The sequence below is a fragment of the Zonotrichia albicollis genome, chromosome 6, assembly GCF_047830755.1.
Source record: "Zonotrichia albicollis isolate bZonAlb1 chromosome 6, bZonAlb1.hap1, whole genome shotgun sequence".
Classification (NCBI taxonomy): Eukaryota; Metazoa; Chordata; class Aves; order Passeriformes; family Passerellidae; genus Zonotrichia; species Zonotrichia albicollis.
In genome coordinates, this window is record NC_133824.1 from 33,237,893 (window position 1) to 33,257,101 (window position 19,209).

Genomic DNA, 19,209 nt, shown 5'->3' on the forward strand with positions numbered 1-19,209 from the left:
TGTGGCTCATGTATATGCTCTTGAAAACCTGAAAAACTGAAAACATACTGTGCATAATAGATGCTCTAACTTTAGATAAAATTTCAGATGCATGTGAAGCAGAAAAAAAGAATCAACCTTACACTACTAAATGAAAATCCCCATAATAAATCTACAAAGATCATGAAGGACCCAAAAAATCCTTCTTTTTGGATCTGAGATAGCTGGAAAACTCTGTTGATGGTGGAAGTATACAACAAGTTGGTGTATGTAAACTGAGTCCATAGAAATATATCCACCCCTTTAACAAATGCAAGAATTATGAGTGCAAGGTGAATAAAAGAAAAACTTTGTACTGTAAAGAAGGTTGCTAGGATATCCTTCTGAGAACTTATGTATCATAAAATAATGGGTTTGGATAAACTGCTAGGCCACATTCTGATATTTATATGGCTATTTAAACCCAGCAATTTTTGTACACAATCTCTTATTCCAAGAGAAGACAAAAGGACATCATTCTTTATCAGTATAGCTGCAACACAAGATACAAAACAGGCCATGGTTTCTGAATTCTTAGTCCCAGCCCAACCATGACCAAAAAGGTCAGAGAGAGGGTAAATAAAATCACTGGAGTTTCTCCAGCTTGTAAAAGAAGAAACATGCTTCTTTTGCCTAAGGAAAAATGTTGCTTGGATTAGAGGTAAGAAAAGAAGAAATTTCCTTCTACTACTGCCATTCTCCACAATTAGGAGAATGATCATATTTTAGAAATCTACTTATTTTTCACTGTAGTCAGGATCTCATGTCTGTGGAACATTTTAAGACAATTCTACCACTGATTTGTTCAATAGGAGCTGAGCTGAAAAAAAGGAGACTGGAACACATTTCATTACCATTATAGGTTAGGGAAAAGCACCTGCTATTCCAAATTCTCTTTCCCAATTAAGCATGCTCCTCTCCATCAGTATTTCTTAGGTTCTGCTGCAGTTCTGTTGAATTGTATTTCTATCTATCAGACTCCCTTTTCTTTTGTTTCCATTGTACTGCAGGGCTGTGACATCCTTATTGCAGTTTTCACACACTATCTTATATAATCTCATCAGAATTTCATTGGTGACACGAATGTCTCCCCAGAACACTCCTCAGGCTTGCAGATCCTTTGCCAGGAAAGGCCATAAGGTCACCCTGAAGCAGTGTTTCAAGTCCCAAGTGGAAAAAAACCCACATGCTACTGGAGGGGAAAAAACAGCAAGAGAAAGTCAACACACTTTAAAGGAGGAAACAGAGAGGGGTGAGAAAAGAAACTGAAAGAAGATTGAGTGTGTGAGACTGATACAAAATTTTGATTTCAGAAGTTAGATATTTTAAAGCCTTATATGTCTGAACAGCAGCCTACAGAAGTACAGTTATGCTCCTAGATATCCTGGAATGTGCAAGACTGTGGCTTTAGTCCCCCTTCTCTCCCAAAGGTTTCTAGTAGATGTAATGCTAATGAAATCAGTAGTTACTCCCCTCCAGACATCATGCATTTCCAAAGTAAAAAAGCTAAACTAAGTGAGAACATCATGAAGTTCTTTGAGGCAGTTTTAGGCAGCTTATACAAAGGTAAATATATCAGATTTTTAATATACACTGCCCTTTTTACAGTACCTCATCACAATGAATTTGGTATGGTTTATGAAGAGTCATTACCACAAATGTCATAATCTCAGAAAATCAAATAAGAAGTAGATAATGACTATCTCCATTACACAGGTGGCTAAGAAAAAAAATTAATAACCTGGTGGAGACTTTACAGTGAGTTAGAGAGATCAAGGAACATAACTTGGCAGGCTGGCTTTCTTCCCCTTGGCACTAGGGAACCAGTAAACAGAGCTGAAGAACTGTTCAGCATTCAAATTCAAAAATGTCACACAAGACTTATTACATTCCTAGTGTATATCCTGCTGATATTCCATGCTTAGGGGTAATGAGGAAGTTTTCAAAACTTTCATGTGTTTGTCTTAATTTCATAGTAATGCCCTTTGCTGAGAGTACAACAGTGGCAGTACATGTAAACTCATAATTTACCTTTAGGCTTTCTAATATTTTGTTGGAAATGTTTTAGAATCTTTAAAATGTCTTATTTTCACTTGGCTATTCACTCAGAAGGCTGCTTTGGAAAATCCTTCTATTTACATTATTTTACAGTTTAGGATTTCCTGCAACACGTAGATAAACATGCCAAATTCTCTTACAGTGAGATGTTCAGGGAACTTTAAGCGTGACAAGTCAGCTCCAAGACAGAGATGGCAAACATTTTTTAAGTGACAGAATGATCAGGAATAAAGTCCTAGCCCAGAAAATAACTAGCCAAGAAAATACCTATGTGCTAAGGAAGCCTTTCAATTCCTATATTCCTGATTTAAATTTGACCTAATTTTAATTGCTGCACAATTTAAACTTATTTAATAATGAATGGTAACTCATAGAAAATATGCAAAAATTAAATATAAACCCTTAGTAAATATGAGCTTTTAATATTTAATATATTTTGGGTTTTAAAATGCAAGGAAAATGTATTTTTTGTTACTCAGTCCTGTCCCTAAATCAGGAAAAAAATAATGAAAGAAAAGTGGCATATTTAATACTTCTACTTAAAAAAATATCCATTCAGTCTTGCTTTTGGAGAGCAAGACATCAAAGCTCTTGATTTTCTACATTTTAGAAAATAGGCTGTCCACAGTGAAGGTGCTTAATCACTTGCAGGAATAAGGCCCATTTAGAACCGATGACAGTGGGTAAGGAGTCTCTGTTCTTTGGCCATCTTAAGTGATCTTTCACTAGGACATGACCTCCCAAACCTGGATAAAATAACCCAGAAGTTAGGAACTGAGCAGCCTTTAACATGTCCTTCATCCTCCTCAGGAGATGTGACCTCCTCTGAACAAAACCGAGGCGTACTGGCACGGGCTGAAACTGTCAAACTGTCAAGCCAAGTAATTCCCGTTCAGGAGATAAACAGAGAGCTTTTCTATCCAAGCCTGGCAGTGTACCACCAGATTTATTTTCAAATACAAGATTAAGAACAATAAAAAATAAACCCTCGTCGCAGAAATGTTTTGAGTGTAAAATTCAGGATTCCCCACTGCTTGCACTTTGAGACAAACTGAATTTCATCTCATTTCAAGGTGTACACATGGGACAGCTAATATCTGTTGCTTCAACTGATACATGGATGAACTCAGATCTCATTAAAGAGGTTTCAGAAATAGCATAGACATAAAAGTCATTCTAGAACTGATTATTTCTAATTGACAAATTATCCTGCTACCTCTGTAGAATAGTCAATCTATTTCCTGTAATACTGTAATTTTAAATAAGGGAACCAGGAAACATCTTGCTTAGGTGTAAGATCAATAATTCTGAGCAAGGAAAAGACAGTGACAAACAAGAGAACAACTTCTTTTATGCATTACTTCCTGTTTTAATTAAGACCAACTGGCCACTACCATTCCACAAACATGTTGGAGGTGTGGAAAATTACAAAATAGATCCATTTGTTAGGAGTCATCTGGAGTTCGATCCAAGACACCAACTACACCTTATACTTTCTGGGTGTAGTTGTGCCCCTCTCTTGGCTTTCTCTAAAGCCTACCACTTGGTAATTCTCAGTCATAAGCTCTTGGTGTGAACTTTTATTTAGAGCAGACCCAAGTCTCAGTTATTTGCTGTGTATTGATTGAGACAGCTGCCTGTACTTTGGACAACTACCTTCACTTTGCCATTTGCCCTTAATCCCATGACAAGTATGAGAAGACAAGATGGTTCGCCTCTGTATGCCCCAAGGACAGATGAAATTATTGTGCACATGGAAGTGAGCTCTCCTGAGTTTTCTGCAGTTCAAATGTTTGTACAAATCACTAGAATGTCTCATCACAATATAAAAAGCATATAAATAGAAAGCAACAACAATAGTCAACAACTCATCAACACACATAGGGAATCTCTTGCTGTGTACATTGAAACTTCCTACTGATATCTATGTTTCTGATTGCTCTACTTTCAAAACTCACAGTAACTGGAGGTTCTGCCTAGTTAATGGCAGCATGGTGTGGGAAGCAGAAGGCATTGTTGCTGTCTCATCACACCACACCATACACTTTAGGATGAGGTCAGGAAGCCTTATTTTGCCCAAGTTTGGAAATTGCCTCTTTAGAGGTGTCTTCTCCACAGTTTCTAAGAAGTCACTCCAGTCCCTTGTACCCTGCATAGCTCTGTCCTCCTCTTCTAAATGAGCATGGACAGAAGAATATCACACAGACATTCAGTCCCACCTCACAGCCACCAACCTAAAGGCCAAGTTAGAGAATCTTTACAGAACACTCTAGGCCCATACTCTGGCTCTGAACTGGAGAAGAGTGCCTTGGCTCAGTCCAGCTGCACATGACTAGGTTCCCCTGCGCTCCAAAACCAGGTTGCATTATCCAGCTCCTGATAGGGAATGTTCCCTGGCTGTTTTAGCTTTGGTCCTATATCCATACCTTATTTGGGTAAGCACTGATCAGTGTGGGACAGTAATACCAAAGTCTTAATACTAACCTGAGAACAGTTTGAGTTCTCAGATGTAACAAGTGCCTGGAGAGCCTGTGTGGTAACACAAGCGTAACACAGGTATCAAAGCTGGATCTTTCTGATCTGACCTAAGTGAGTATTGCCTGCTGGTTGGGCTGTGTGGGACTTCTATTGTTCAAGGAGCAGTGAATAAAATGCTTGCCATGTTATTGGGTTGCTATGTTCCCTATTTTTCCCCAAATGATTTTAACTCAGAGGGTCATGCTGCAAAGGCACAGAAACAAACCTGTTTGATTGGTCTGGGGAAAGAAAAGACAATTTCGTTTTGAAATGGGAGGATTTATTTTATCCCATGACTAGAACTAAAGACTGTTTGACTGTAAAATTCATCACACCATTATTGTATAATGATGAAGGAATGACAATTATATAACACCATTAATCTAAGGTCCCAAAGTAAAGGGCAAAAAATTAGCAATGTGCCCCGGGGATGCTTCCAGTGGAATACTGCAAAGAGCAGGAAAGATCAATGAAAATTGCTTCTGGCTGTTAACTTACAGCTGCTCCATCCCTACTGTTCAGGCAAGAGCCAAAGCAATAAAAGGCTGAGGATGGGACCTGAAATGTAGCCAAAAGAAGGGTTCTCTGGGAAGTCTGTGTTATGCCCAGCCTAAGGAATATTTTATAGTCCTGTATGGTATCCTTTGAGTAAAACCTGCTTTGTAGCTCTGACAAGACAGCTGTCCCCACAGTCATTAAGTTCAGTCCTTTAATATCATCCAGAAAATTTAATGTTTTTTAGCTTAGAGATATGGGTGAGGACAGGTTGTCTGGAGAGAGTGCTACTTCCCTACCCTTCCCCAAGCGTGCAACAAGCTATGCTTGCCTAGTTATCCATCTGCTTACCTCTTTGGCTTCTGACTATAGCATACAACCTGAGCATGTTTGCATGCCTTGGCTTAAAATTTGTCACTTATGCATCAGGTAGTGATAAATAGTTGGGCAGGGTAGTTCTTTTTAAGCTTTTTGTCAAAAGTACCACATCCAGTACCAGGAAACTGGAGTAAGATGAATTCTTTCAATGAGATACAATTTTTTAGCAATGAGAGTAATTAAAAGCTGAAGTAATTTATCTGAGAATGGGGTTGCAAACACAACTGCACAAAATGCACAAGATTCAATACTCTTCTAAAATCTGGTTAAATTCCCAGTTTTGGAAACATTTCATGGCTTATCCTGAAAATCTGGCCAGAAAAAAATGCCCATGGCCTTCTAGCCTTAGGATCTACATGTTTATATGGACTCCTGGACAGCTAAAAGTGGAACCTTTAGTTGTGATCAGCTGAGCCAACTTCCTTTTCTGCCTTGACACTCATTCTCAGTGCACTGCTTCAACTTCCCCACCCTCCTGTCCATCCATGGGGCAGGACCAATGCAGGATCTAAGAATGCCCATTGTTCTCCCCCTCCTTGCCTTATCTTGGCAAAATGTGGCTGTCATATTCTACTCCTTACTCCATGCTGAAGGCTGTTGTTAGAGCTGTGAGCTTGTTGAAATGTGTTGTAAATGTCAAAGGCTTGTTAACTGACACTTGAGAAGTTTGTGGATTGGGAGTTTGGGGAAGTGTGTTGTAAAAGTTAAGGGCTTGTTATCCAACACTTCTGAGACTAAGTGGTGGGCTAGTTGCTGGAATTGAGGTGATTATACAACAGAAGTATAAGAGTTCCCTGACATGTGGACTGGTGTCTTTGTTCAGCCTGACAGGAATTTGTAGCAAATGTTCTGCCCGGTACCCAGACGGTCATGACAACACATTGAAAACTTCTGACAAAAGAAATTGAATTAGATATCTAGTAAAATGAATCTTCAGCAGGGCTGTCCATGATTTTAGGAATGGAGTTTTTGGCATTCTGGAATGCAATAACATGTTTACATTAAGAAGGCAAGAAGATGTTTGCCTTAGTCAATATTCTTAGTCAATAGTCAGATAAAAGTATTTCTGTGTAAGAAGACCCTTTATTTCAATGGAATACTCCTGCAGCAGAAGTATGGTGACAAAAAGTCAGGAGCTGATAAAAGAAGGGTGACAGGGATGATCAAAATTTTTAAATATTTCCCTACTACAGAGACGACAAGCCTCAAGTGGCTACAGTTTAGCCTGTCAAATTTCTCTCTTATATGAAAGATATTGGGTGAATCTACTTTGAAATCTCCTGCATCCGGGAGATGGTGCATCCTCTAAGAAATCTATTCTCAGAGATAAGAAGCCAAGTGCACATCAGAGGTGATTAATGAGAAATGTATAATCTCTTCTAGTGATGCAGGGGACAGATGGAGGACAGTGCAGCAAAAGTGCATGGAAAAATAGTCGTGGCATCTCTGTGCAAGGTATCCAGAGCACACCAGTGTCACAGCCAGTGTTGTTGCAATGCCTGTCACTGCTAACATCCTCCATGAAATTGCCATCATCATGCATCCATCAGTCCAGATCTCCCAGTGTGGTACCAGTGCAACCAGCACATCTTGACTTAGAAACCTCCTCCAAATCTTCCATGTTTCACAGCATCCTTGTGCAATCTTTTTTAGGGCCCACAAACACTATCTCTGTTGCAACTGCAATCACAAGTAATTTTCCTTTACTTCTAAATTCTAAACTATTAACAGGAACACTTCCAGGATCATCCTGGCACACAGTGTTGCCATTAATACCACTTTCCTTCACATCCACCAACACACACAGACTTTAGAGCTGCATTGCTCATTCCATAGAGATTTTGCTTTCTGTGATCTATTACTTTCAATTGTAATTCTTTTTCCTGCATTTGCAGTTAGACTGCAGTCTAACCACATGGGACAGAGTTATGCATTGGTTAATTTAGTGAGTTCTGATGCACTGCACAGTTTGGTACCAATATCTAGGGTAGCTCATTAGAGACAGAATTGGGTAACTCTGTACTATAGTGCAGTGTGCAATATGGACAGCTGAAACAAAAATTAAATCAAACACTACAAAATGGCAGAAACACACAACTACTGAATTTCCTGCAGCCCTACTAAAAATTATATTATTAAGTAAATGAAACAGCCACCAAAAAAAGAAAATTCCTAACTATGAAGTTTTATGTCTTTACTTGGAAGTTAAAAATTAAATCATCCCTATCAGTGTCAAGGTATTATTTTCTGTGACTCTAAAAAGTACATTCCACAGGCATATTAGACTTACCAAGAAGTATATACACTTGAGAGCATGTTCTGTTAGCCAACTATCAAATGGCATTGAAAAAGCTGAAGTGTAAAAGAAAATCAACATTTTCCTTAGCAGTGTTAAACTTCCAGATAATTAACAAGTTCTTTTTTGGTATACAAGCTGATAGCAAAATGAAACTTCATTTTCTGAAGGCTGCTGTGGAAAGGAGTAAAAACAATCCCCCAAGAATTCATACCAGTCAACCTACATTCACCTAAGACAACTTGGATTATTACTTCCTAGGTTTGTATTACTTTTTATGTTCTCCAAAAGCATAGTCTGAGAAGTTATCAAAGACTGTTGAAAAATGGTTTGGAGTTGTTTTGGCTTTTTCCTGTAGGGAAATCTATTTTTAACTAGTAGACATTTTTTATATTAAAAACAGATTATTGTTTTCAAAATATTTTTTCTTCCAAAGCTAAGAATCAAACTGAAAAATAAAACCAAGAAGTTTTGCCAGAAAAAGTATGAGTACCTTAATTTATTTCCCTTGGGTTATGAGAAGGAAGCAACAAAAAACCAAAACCAGCAACAACACTTTCAAGTTAATACTTTTATGAAAAGATGTACTTTAGGTATGGAATTGCTTTCACATTAGAAATTATGTTGAAAATTTCCAGCAATCAATAATGTGTTCACACAATCTGTATAATGCTCCACTTCTCTTTTCTTAATTTCTGCTCCATTGTTCTGTTACAAAATAGAAAAGTCCTACAATAAATTGTTTAGCAGCAAGACCAGGCCTCAACTGTCTGCAAGCTTACACATGTAACATCTCTTGTCTTTCCTTAAAAACAACAGCTTGGAAGCCATAATTCTCTGTACACCATTTTCCTATGAAAAATCCTTTTGTTCTTCATTTTCCTAATAAATTCTTTCCACTGAAGTGCCCAAAGTGTAGGCATACTACTGTTTTCTGCTGGACAGGACACTAGTTACTAATTTAATATAGACCATAAACCCTTAATCCTACAGTGGCTTTCTTCCCAATACAGCAAAAATTAATCAATTAAGATTTTCTGCAAGCTGAACTCCTCTTGTTATGAGGTCAAAGTTTACCATGACATTTTCAAATGTGCAATTGTTTTCATTCTAGAATGAAAACATATTTGTATCAGGAGGCTGCCTCCTGCAGTGTCAGCTCGCAGAGGCATTGCAGAAACACCTTCCATCCTTCCATGGAAAGCCTTACATTCCACAATATCTGTCATTACCTTGCGTCAGACTTTGGGCATGCAAGGGTGAAGCCAGATCAGAGATGCAGCAGAAGGGTTTTACTGATTTGTGAAGGTAAAAAAAGAACAAAATCAATAACCCACAAAAGTCTTAGAAAGCTTTCACAGTTTCTTTTCCTGCCTTGCTATCCAAACTTTGAAAGAGAGCACAACCCCTTTCTGTCCCAAGCTCTCCAATCCCAAGCAAAATGTTTCTGCCAATTACTGCTTTCAAATTAGACTACACAATGTGGTTGCCTTCTCGTCACCTGACCCACCTGAAAATTCCCTGCTCATTCTAATACTTTATTTAAAGCTTGAGGAATCACTTGGAATTCCCTTTTTTGATTAAACAAAACATGCTTTTAATGTTAAAGTTGCAAAACCTAGACATCATCAAATATCTTCTTCCCTGAAAGAAGCTTGATTACAAAGCTGGAGCCTCTAGTTTGTTAGGAAGTATAATAATGTCATGCTGTTTGGTGAATTTTATGTATCATGTAACAAATGTTTCCTAGCATGTTGCTCTTGCACAGTCAAGATGGTACAAATTGACTGCAGCTCTAAGTAAACTGGGGATTGCCTGTAATCTACAGCCAAGGCTCATCTAATGACAGTACATTAATTTCTCAAAGTTTCCTCTTCTGCAGGCAATGAGGGAAGTCCTAGATGCTTGCTGTCATTGCAAAATTTCTTCCAAGTCTGAAGAAGGAAACACCTGCAATATGAATATCTTGACACAGCCAGTTACACAGATTGCCAGAGAGCTTTCCTTTCCCATCCTATTTCATATCTTTTTTTTAAGGAGGTAAACCCATGAATAAATCCTGGAAGACTATTTCCTAATTCCACAGTTGAAGTATTTCTCACTACAATTTTTGGGCTCAAAACCGTATCCAAAGTTAAAGCAGACAGCTGCTAATTTTCTAATATTATATCTGTTCCCAGTATTGCCATTGATTTCTCTGGGACACTGAGTAGGTCACTTTACTTTGCCTCTTTTCCCTTATTTCTAAATATAATTATAAAGATAAATGAAAAACTCCTTTTGACCTCAATATCAGAGGTATTGACCTTGATATACTGACTTGTTGGTAAAAAAACCACCAAATACAGTTCTCATCTCCAGGACTCCCAATGGGGGAAACTGTCACAGGGCTTTTCTTGAGCTACTGAACTCCAAACATCTTTGGAAGGAATCTGTTCTGCAAACAGCTTGTGTGACACCACAGCACTGTTTCTTTCCTGCTTTTAAATGTCTAACTATGTTTTTTGAAGGACACTCACAGATGCTTTTGAACTGGAGGAACAATTCCACAGAGTAGCATTTCAACTGTTACACTCCAAGTGATGAGCCTTCCAACTCTTTATTTTTTAATTCTTATAACATTCCTATTTTCATGCTCCCCCCTCTAACTTCCGCATTGCCATCAAGGCCAGAATTGCTCTAATAATTCACACTGACATTACAGATACTATTAAGTCTACATACTTCAATGAAATTGCCTCTTTGCAGTCTCCTTTATGGCTTATAAAGATTCCTCATGGCTCACAAAATCCTATTTTGTTGTGGAATCTGTTGCATTGTCCTCCACAAACCATATCCAAGGCTAAAGAGATTTTTTCCATGAATCTTCATGTTGATACTAGATAAGTATTACACAGGACAATGAATGGTTTTTATTTCCTAAATGTTGGCCTCTCTTGTAATTCACTCCTGGATGTCACTGTAATTCGGTAGTGAGCATAAACACAAGTAAACAGTAATTGTGCAAGGTAGCCATATGGAATATTCATGAAAACTGATTCTGGAAGAACAAACATTCATGACCATCTGTATGAATTCTTTGTAATGCAGAGGCACTCTCCATGGAAAATACAGCCTCTTCAGTGCTCATCATGATCATGCAGGTTTTTTTCTTCTTTCTTTACCCACTCCTGCAGGATCTGGATGACCTTGTAAAGTATTGACCCAAAATGAGCACTGAGGCAGTGCAGGTGTCCTTAGCCACTAGTGCAAAGCAGATGAGAGTGAAGGTACAGGAGATGCCCTTTCCTGAGTGCAGCACAAAGTGGCTGCATATTGTGCCTCATGAAAGGTATTTCCTACTCTGCTTCTAAATAATAGAGGTCACTTCAGAAACACTGGGTAGAGGGAATGCAGAACCATAATTCCTAGAGAACTGGAGCTGGGTCTGCCCTGAGTACCTCAGAACCTAGACATTATAATACTAACATGAATTTGGGAGTGTGATGTAACCAATAGACATCAAAAATTTAATGCATTAAGGATATTTCTCCTTTGTATAATCAAAATTGCTGGGGAAACATCACTACCATACATTTTGATAAGGTGAATATTCTATTTACTGCTTAAGATTTGTTTCTTTTACCCTTTTATCAATGCTAGATACAGTAAATAATTATTTTTCACATATTCTATAAGGAAGCTTATTTTACTTGGGCCTCTCCTCTCCTCTCCTCTCCTCTCCTCTCCTCTCCTCTCCTCTCCTCTCCTCTCCTCTCCTCTCCTCTCCTCTCCTCTCCTCTCCTCTCCTCTCCTCTCCTCTCCTCTCCTCTCCTCTCCTCTCCTCTCCTCTCCTCTCCTCTCCTCTCCTCTCCTCTCCTCTCCTCTCCTCTCCTCTCCTCTCCTCTCCTCTCCTCTCCTCTCCTCTCCTCTCCTCTCCTCTCCTCCTCTCCCTACTGTTCCAGAAATAACTTGAAGTATTCCATTCTTATATCACTTAATGGGTTGATTTTCTATTTTCCATTCATAGGGCAGAGACCTGAAATCATGGCTGTTTAAATCAGCTTGTACACCAAGTTTATAACAAGACCTATATTTGGAGGCATGCTCACTATAGGTTCCAATGCTCACTTGAAGTTCAATCATTAAATGCTTTAAAGCATCATAGAAGAAATTTTTTCTTTTAAATTTAGAAAGTTCAAATTTAAATAGCTATTAAAAATCTATTTACATAGTCTCCTGTTCCCAAAATGAAATCGAGGAGAACACTGTTATCTGAAAAGCAGAGAGTGAAAGGAAAAATTAGATTTCTGAGAGACCTTGCATTTTAATAGTCCTGTATGTTTTTAGTAACATAGGTATATATTTTTTACAATGTCATTTTTATCCTAACAATTCTCCTTTAATCTTTTCAGTTCTGTCTCTCCAGCCTTGGCCTTTTTCCTCCCACTCTGAGGTTTCATAATGCTTTTTCAGCCATTATCTTTTCACCTAAATAATCCCTCATTTTCCGATTCTCAGGAGCAATGTCTCAGCTGAAAGCCTAATCCTGGCTACTGCCTATAATGGCTCCCCAGGATAAGTAATCATCTGAGCTATTTGACATCCACTTATGTTGGCCTTACTAGGACAGTAGAAGGATAGCATTTTGTGCTTCCTAACTTTACCAGCAGCGCCTTCTTACACAAAATCCTGCAGGCTTGTGTGGCATAAGCAGCATCGGCTCCCAGATCAGTCTTTAAAGAGTCTTTAGGTTCATAAACCAAAAATGTCATTAAACAGGAAAGAATAATTCATCACTCTCTTCACACTCAGGACACGTGAACTGGACATTTTATTAATCAATGTGTGTTGTCTTCCACTAGTGTGTGATCAGGCATGGTACTTACTTCAGCCTCCTCTCAAAGCAGCATCCATACAGAACAGGTTGGCAAAGATCCAGTATCCTTTTATCCTTTAATGCTGAACTCCACATGAGTGGTTCAGTAACCACAATAACTTTTACAAATTAAATTTATCCCTCTCCAAAATCCTTCTACAATTTTTTTCTCCACTGTCCTTTATGGATACCTTCATGAATATAATTTTTTCCCTGTGTTTTCCATGCAGTAATCCAAGAATTCCAACACTTCATCTATAGCCTCTGCAATATGTGTTTTCTGTACCCTGACAGCCATACTACGATTACTGGTTGCCACAATACCAGCTCTGTGATTTCTATGTACTCCAAAATATCTCTGCTCAGAATCACAGAGAGGGAACAAAACCAGTCTGTGTGGGGTTCTACCTGTAACATGTCAGAGCACAGCTATGTTTTCTTATGCTCCAAAATGTGAGGGTAGAAAAATTTTATTAATATGATTCTTTGGTGAATGTGTGTTTACAGAAGAGGGAAGGAAGTACCCACTTAGAAATATGGGAATTTATTATATCTGTAACTCATTTTAATCCTCTTCCTTTTCCTGGTAAAGAAGTTTCAGCTTTTCAATAAGGCCTTTTTTCTTAGAAAGGAAACACCATTCTAGTTGATTTAAGTGATGTGTTGTATGCCATTGGCAGCTGAAACAAGTACCCTGAAGATATTTGTCGGATGCAGAGACTGTGTAGATTTCTGAACACGCAAATTTGAAAACTAAAATATTCCAGCAAAATCAGAAGGAACTAATGAGCAGTCATGACTGAGAGAAACATGTTATTAAATGTAAAGTATCAAGTAATTTCATCAAGTCTTACTACATGTTTTGAAATATATTGTAGAAGGAAATCTACATGAATCCAAATATCAAACCATCACCTACATATCAGAAATATTCTGCTTAGCTGAAGATTTGAAGCTGTTCATTAGTATTTACTAACATACTTTTGCTAGTGAAAAAGACAGTTAAAATCTGGGCTTTGTTAATCTCAGTTGATTTTATATGCCTGATAAGAAGCCTGGAAAGCTTTTTCAAGGGGCAGCTTTGACACTAAAACTTAGATATGCTTAGATTATTTCCTAGGACCTGGCACCAGCCAGTTGCAGAAAAGCAGAAATAAAAATAGTAAAAAGAAAGGGAAAACAGCTGTCTCTGCATGTTGTGTTGCCCAGGAACACAGAGTGGCAGCGCTGGGAGGCTGAGGCCAGCTCTCTGAAAGCTGCAGCATTAGAGATGGACCTTTGGGGTCCCAGTCCCTGCCCAGCTCAGAAGGTCCTGCAGCCCAGGAGGCCCCACAGGACAGCACCCAGTGGGAATGGAATGCAGTGCCTGAGGGTGGAGGTGGTGGGTGCAAGCAAGTTGGGCTTGTGTGTTGCAGACACAAGACCCCAGGGTCAAACAAACAGTGGCATGGGACCATCTGCAGCCCTGTGCAGGAGAGAAGCAAAAGCTGTGCTGGGCTGGGGGAGCTCCCAGAGCCACTCGCCAAGCCAGCCCCCACCACTGCCATGCCCCTGCTCTGTGCCAGGCACGTGGGGGACTTGTGGCTGGAGCACTCCCTGCAAGGTGAGCTGCTGGCCAGCAGGACAGGGCTGCAGGCTGGGGACAAGACTTGCTTACAGAAAGTGCAACAGGAGATATGGCCCTGATACTTGCCAAATTCTCTGCATCACCTGGACAAGAGCAGGGGTGCTCTCACAGGATTGCTGCATCCTTGTCCCAAAAATGCTGAGCCAAGTGTGTCCAGTGGGGAGTTTGTCTCCAGAATGCAGTGATTACTGGGCAGATGTAAGCGTAGGCGCACACACTACTCTGTAATGCTGTGTACTCAACCCTGCTCATGGCAGGTTGGTTAGGCAGTTAGACTGTGCCTGGGAAATGCTCACAGCTGGAGCCAAACTCACAGCTTGAGAGCCACAACTGGAGGATGCAGAGATTGCTGATGCTGTCAGCTGTCAGAAAAGGTTTGTATGGGAGCAAGGGATCACCAGGGCACTGCAGGGGAGCTCCTCTGTTCTTACTGTAGAACATTCAAGTCTTCTTTCCTCTGCTAAAGATAGCAGAGATGCCAGTTTAATTCTCTTTTCCCTCTTTTGATTTATTCCATTTAGTAAATGTTCTCTTTTCTCAGTGAAGATTATGTCAGCTTTGACATATTATGTATTTTATGAGATAATATCTGTCTTTAATGGGTACAATGAATTTGATTCTGGCTTGGTCTGATTTACCCAGGTGACTTACGTGGTTATGATACAATATCTAATTGATGGATCTGGCAGGAAATCTATCCCATTGGGATAAACATGGGCCAACTGATAGACACAGGTGAAAATCTGGGTTAGGACCGGGTGTACTTTGAGACAGTAAAGCACCCAAAATTCTCTGATCTATTAGTATTCCCTTAGCTCAACACCAGTATATTTACTGTAAAGCACTGAGCAGAATGGATGTCTTTCACAATCTTATCTATAATAAAACTGCAAGGCAAAACCAATAAAGGGAGTTAATTCCTAACAAATTAATATAACCCAACTTTACAAAATAAGGCTTGAAATCTCATCTAAATAACCTTCCCAAGTACTTTCACTCATACAGTCTACTCAAAGTTACCATTAAACAATAATTATTCCTCAGCTTTTTCAACTCTCCACAGTTTGATGATACCAAGAAATAACGAAAAGAATTTGGATTGATAGTGATACTGGTTTCAGCAAAGACAAAATTATTTTTACAACACCTTTACAGCTTCCTTATTACTAGAATCTTCCAAACTTGAAATGCAAAATTCAGGGTTTTAATTATGAAGTCCTACACACAGGGGATGGGTTTTAAAAGTCTTACTTTTAAGACAATTTTTAAGCAGAGTTGCTCATGTTTTTAAACATAAGTGTCTTTTCATCTAAAACTCTCTTTTCTGGTCTGCTTTCTCTTAAGGTTTGCTGAACTATTTGAAGCTATTTATCTCACCCCTATGTTCAGAAAATTAAAGAGCTTGCAACCAGTTTTTAGATTTCAAAATTCATTCAGTGGGGAAAAGACTGCATTCTACAAAGAACAGAGAAGTTATACATGATCCATTTTCTCCTGTTGGCCATGACATGTGCATCAATAGCACTCCACTTTCTTTCCATCTTTACATGACACTGTGTAGTTTTATTCTGTCACAAATAGCTTTCAGGTTACTAGTTTCTAGTGATTTGTGGAAAATACAATGTCCTGGTGTAGAAAATAACATGGGATTTGCTGAGAATATAAATTTTTTTGTTATTTCCATTTCACTTCATACATTTTATTGCTGAAGGTAGGCTAATGACCAATAATTACTGAATACTGTCTCATGTCCTCCAATTCAGTTTGGAGGAAGTTTCTGGAGGCCATCTGGTACTGACAGTACTTCTCTGCATAACCTGTTCCGTGTCTCATCACCCTCATGAAAAAAAAATTCTTCCTCGTGTCCAATCTAAATCTATCTCTATTAGCTTTAAATTGTTGCCTTTTGTCCTCCTACTACAAGGCTTGAGAAAAAGTGTCTGTCTTCCTTATAACCCATTTTATGTTTTGAAAAGCCACAAAGTCACCTCGGAGCCTTCTGCTCTTCAGGTTGAATGCAATTATATAGCACAATTTTCAAGACAACTGGAAGCAGTAGGATCCAAATAGAAGAGGAAATTCCAGTTAAATTTCAAGTATACAGTTTTGAAATAATGCTTTACAGCGCAAATTTTGAGTATGGATACACTTTAAACAAGACTGGATAACAATGCTTTCTAAAGACATTAAAGAGAGTGTAACCACCAGTAACCTTCACCACAGTCCAAATTGTGTAAATTAGCAAAGAATGTATTGTTTAAGAGAACGGAAATTTTTCTCAAGCAACTGGACTAAAATTAAAAAAAAAAAATAGCTTCTCATTCAAAGAAACCAAAAAACTTTTCAAAACAAGCTTTAAAATAACTTTTAAAAGAAACCCTTAAGCAAAGTGATGATCCAAAACAGAGTGGGAACATTATTTCTGACTATAGAGAACAGAAAAATCAGTCTAGAATCTAAATTACAGGTCAGTGAGGATTTAAGTGAATTTTAACAACATGCCTGCATAGACAGAGAGGCTGGCTGTTGCCAGTTTATTATGCTTTAATATGGTAGGAGAGAAGAAGAAAAAACCTAGAGTGCATCAGTATTCACATGAACACTCTAGTAGAGAGAGATAAGGGTCTCCCAAACTCCCAGCATATTTGGAGAACTGACCCTAGAGAAAAGCATTACTTCTTCTCAACTGGCCAACAGGGACTGATACACCAGATAGAGAATACTGAAACTCAATGAAAACAACTGAGTAAATGGGAATCCTTACGTCTCCATCAGGATCTTTTTAAAATCAGTTCTGCTTTATCTTCACACAGATAGTGTGTGTTACTAGAAGGTAGTATTAAAATACTGAGAAATTAGAGATTTCCCACTGGAGGAAAATTTGATGAATAAATACAGAACCTAAATTTCCCTAATTTTTTTTCCAAATGTCCATAGGTGACTGAGGAATATAAAGAATTACTTTTCTAATTAAAGAAAAGCAATAGTACATTCAGTAGAATTGAAATGCAGCAAGTGCCAAATAAAACAAACAATAATATGTTGTAATTTTTATCACACTGTACAGTTAAGCTATGGTTATAAGTACCACCAGAAATCACTGATGCCAACAGCTTAGAACTCTAAGGTGGACTTCATGTTTATATAAAAACTTACAATAATTATAATAGGTAGGAAAGGATAAACAAACCAACTATAATATTGTATAAGCCTTCATGCATCAGTAAACAAGCAAATCTTTAACTGCTGAGAATTAGGAAGAAGCCTTCCATGTGGACTAGTTATTCTGTAATTGCCCACCTTGGGGTTTCTTGCACTGCTCTCTGAAGCATCTGGTGCTGGCTTAAAGAAAATGCATGGATGACAGGCTTGACTCATAATGGCAATTCTTACTCTAGAACGTGGTGTAACTCTTACTTTTTGAAGACATTAAAAACTTACAACACTGTGGAATGCCCCTGTTCCTAAGAGTCAGGAATTTGATCTTACCCTGCTTGTGTTGCTAATAACTCCTCCCTTGACCTGAACCCTAACTCAGCCCCTGTGATATCCTATAGAAACTCCATGGCCCTGCCTTTGCCCGATCTTTAGTCTCCATCCCGCCCCTCTTCCCCAGGGGTAATAAATGGATCCTTGAGCTTTCTGGAACGAGGACCTGTCTTGTTTGTTTCCATGCCCGGCCCGGCAGCTGCACCCTCCCTGGACACCATGAACCCAGCTGCAATGCACTGCAACACAGCAACACAGCACAGAAATCTCTATCACAGATGGTTTACCTGTGAATGTTAAGGGCTGCTGGTTAATCTCAGCACTTCAGGGCAGCAATTAGTCCTGTGTAGATGAGCTCTACCTTTGGTCAGGTTGAATTACCTTATCAGTACCGACAATGTCAGCAACATAATGTTGCTTTGTAGCCCAGCACTGTGACATTGCCACAGCTAACAGGCCTTTTTTTGAAAGACCACAGGTTTTATAAGTTTGGAAGCCCTGAGGGTTATGTCTTGTTGGGCTGGCTGTGTTTGAGCTCTTCCTGTCCTTCCTGTGCTTTGCCTAACTGTAGCAGCAACAGGCTTGGCACTGGAGACCACATGGCTGTAAACAACTCACCAATACTTAAAGTTAACTGGTGTTAGGGCTTACAGAGAGAGGAAATTGTATATACATCACATAAAGAATCATATATAGTAAATTCAGGTATATTGTGAAGCTGCAAAACAATGAGGATCAAGCAAAAAAAGTGTGTCAACAAACAAAAATGACCCCTACCAAATCCTGAGCAGTGGAAGAAGACATGAACATCAACTGTCTCCAGTAAAGGGCACCACATAATGCTGACTCACCACAGCCTTGCCCATCACAAATCAGAAAGAAACCACCAAGGCTGGAACTCAAATGAGAAGGAGAAGGGTGAGAACAACAGAGGAAAAAGGAGCATAAAATAAGTGTGTATAACAACTATAACTGTGTCCTTCCTCCTGGGTTTCTCTTTCTGTAGGAATGAACTATGACTCTCTGATTAGATGGTCAAGATTTCTTTAAATAAGTAAGAAGTTTTATATATAAAACATTAACAATTCATTATACATTTATGTGAGGAAATAACAGGAAACGTTTACAGATTTTTACTCTAGCTGTTCTCTGGAGGCATAAAAATAAACCTCCCTTGTGGCATTTCCTGAATGTTTATGAGAGTTGAACTGACAAGACATTGGCATAATTGACAACTCTCACTGTAGGTATCTGTCTCACTTAATGGTATTTCCTTTTACTTCAGAATTCAAAAACTGGGATTATTAGCAATGCTTTCCACTTAGTTGTATTTATAATTTCTTGCAACTTTTTCCCCCAAAAGTATTACTTCCATACTTTTCTTAATCTTAAAAATGTCAGTCTCTTGCCCTGCCTCAACATTAGGAATCTTAGCAATAGTTCACTTATTTACTCACAGTCTCAAAAACAGTG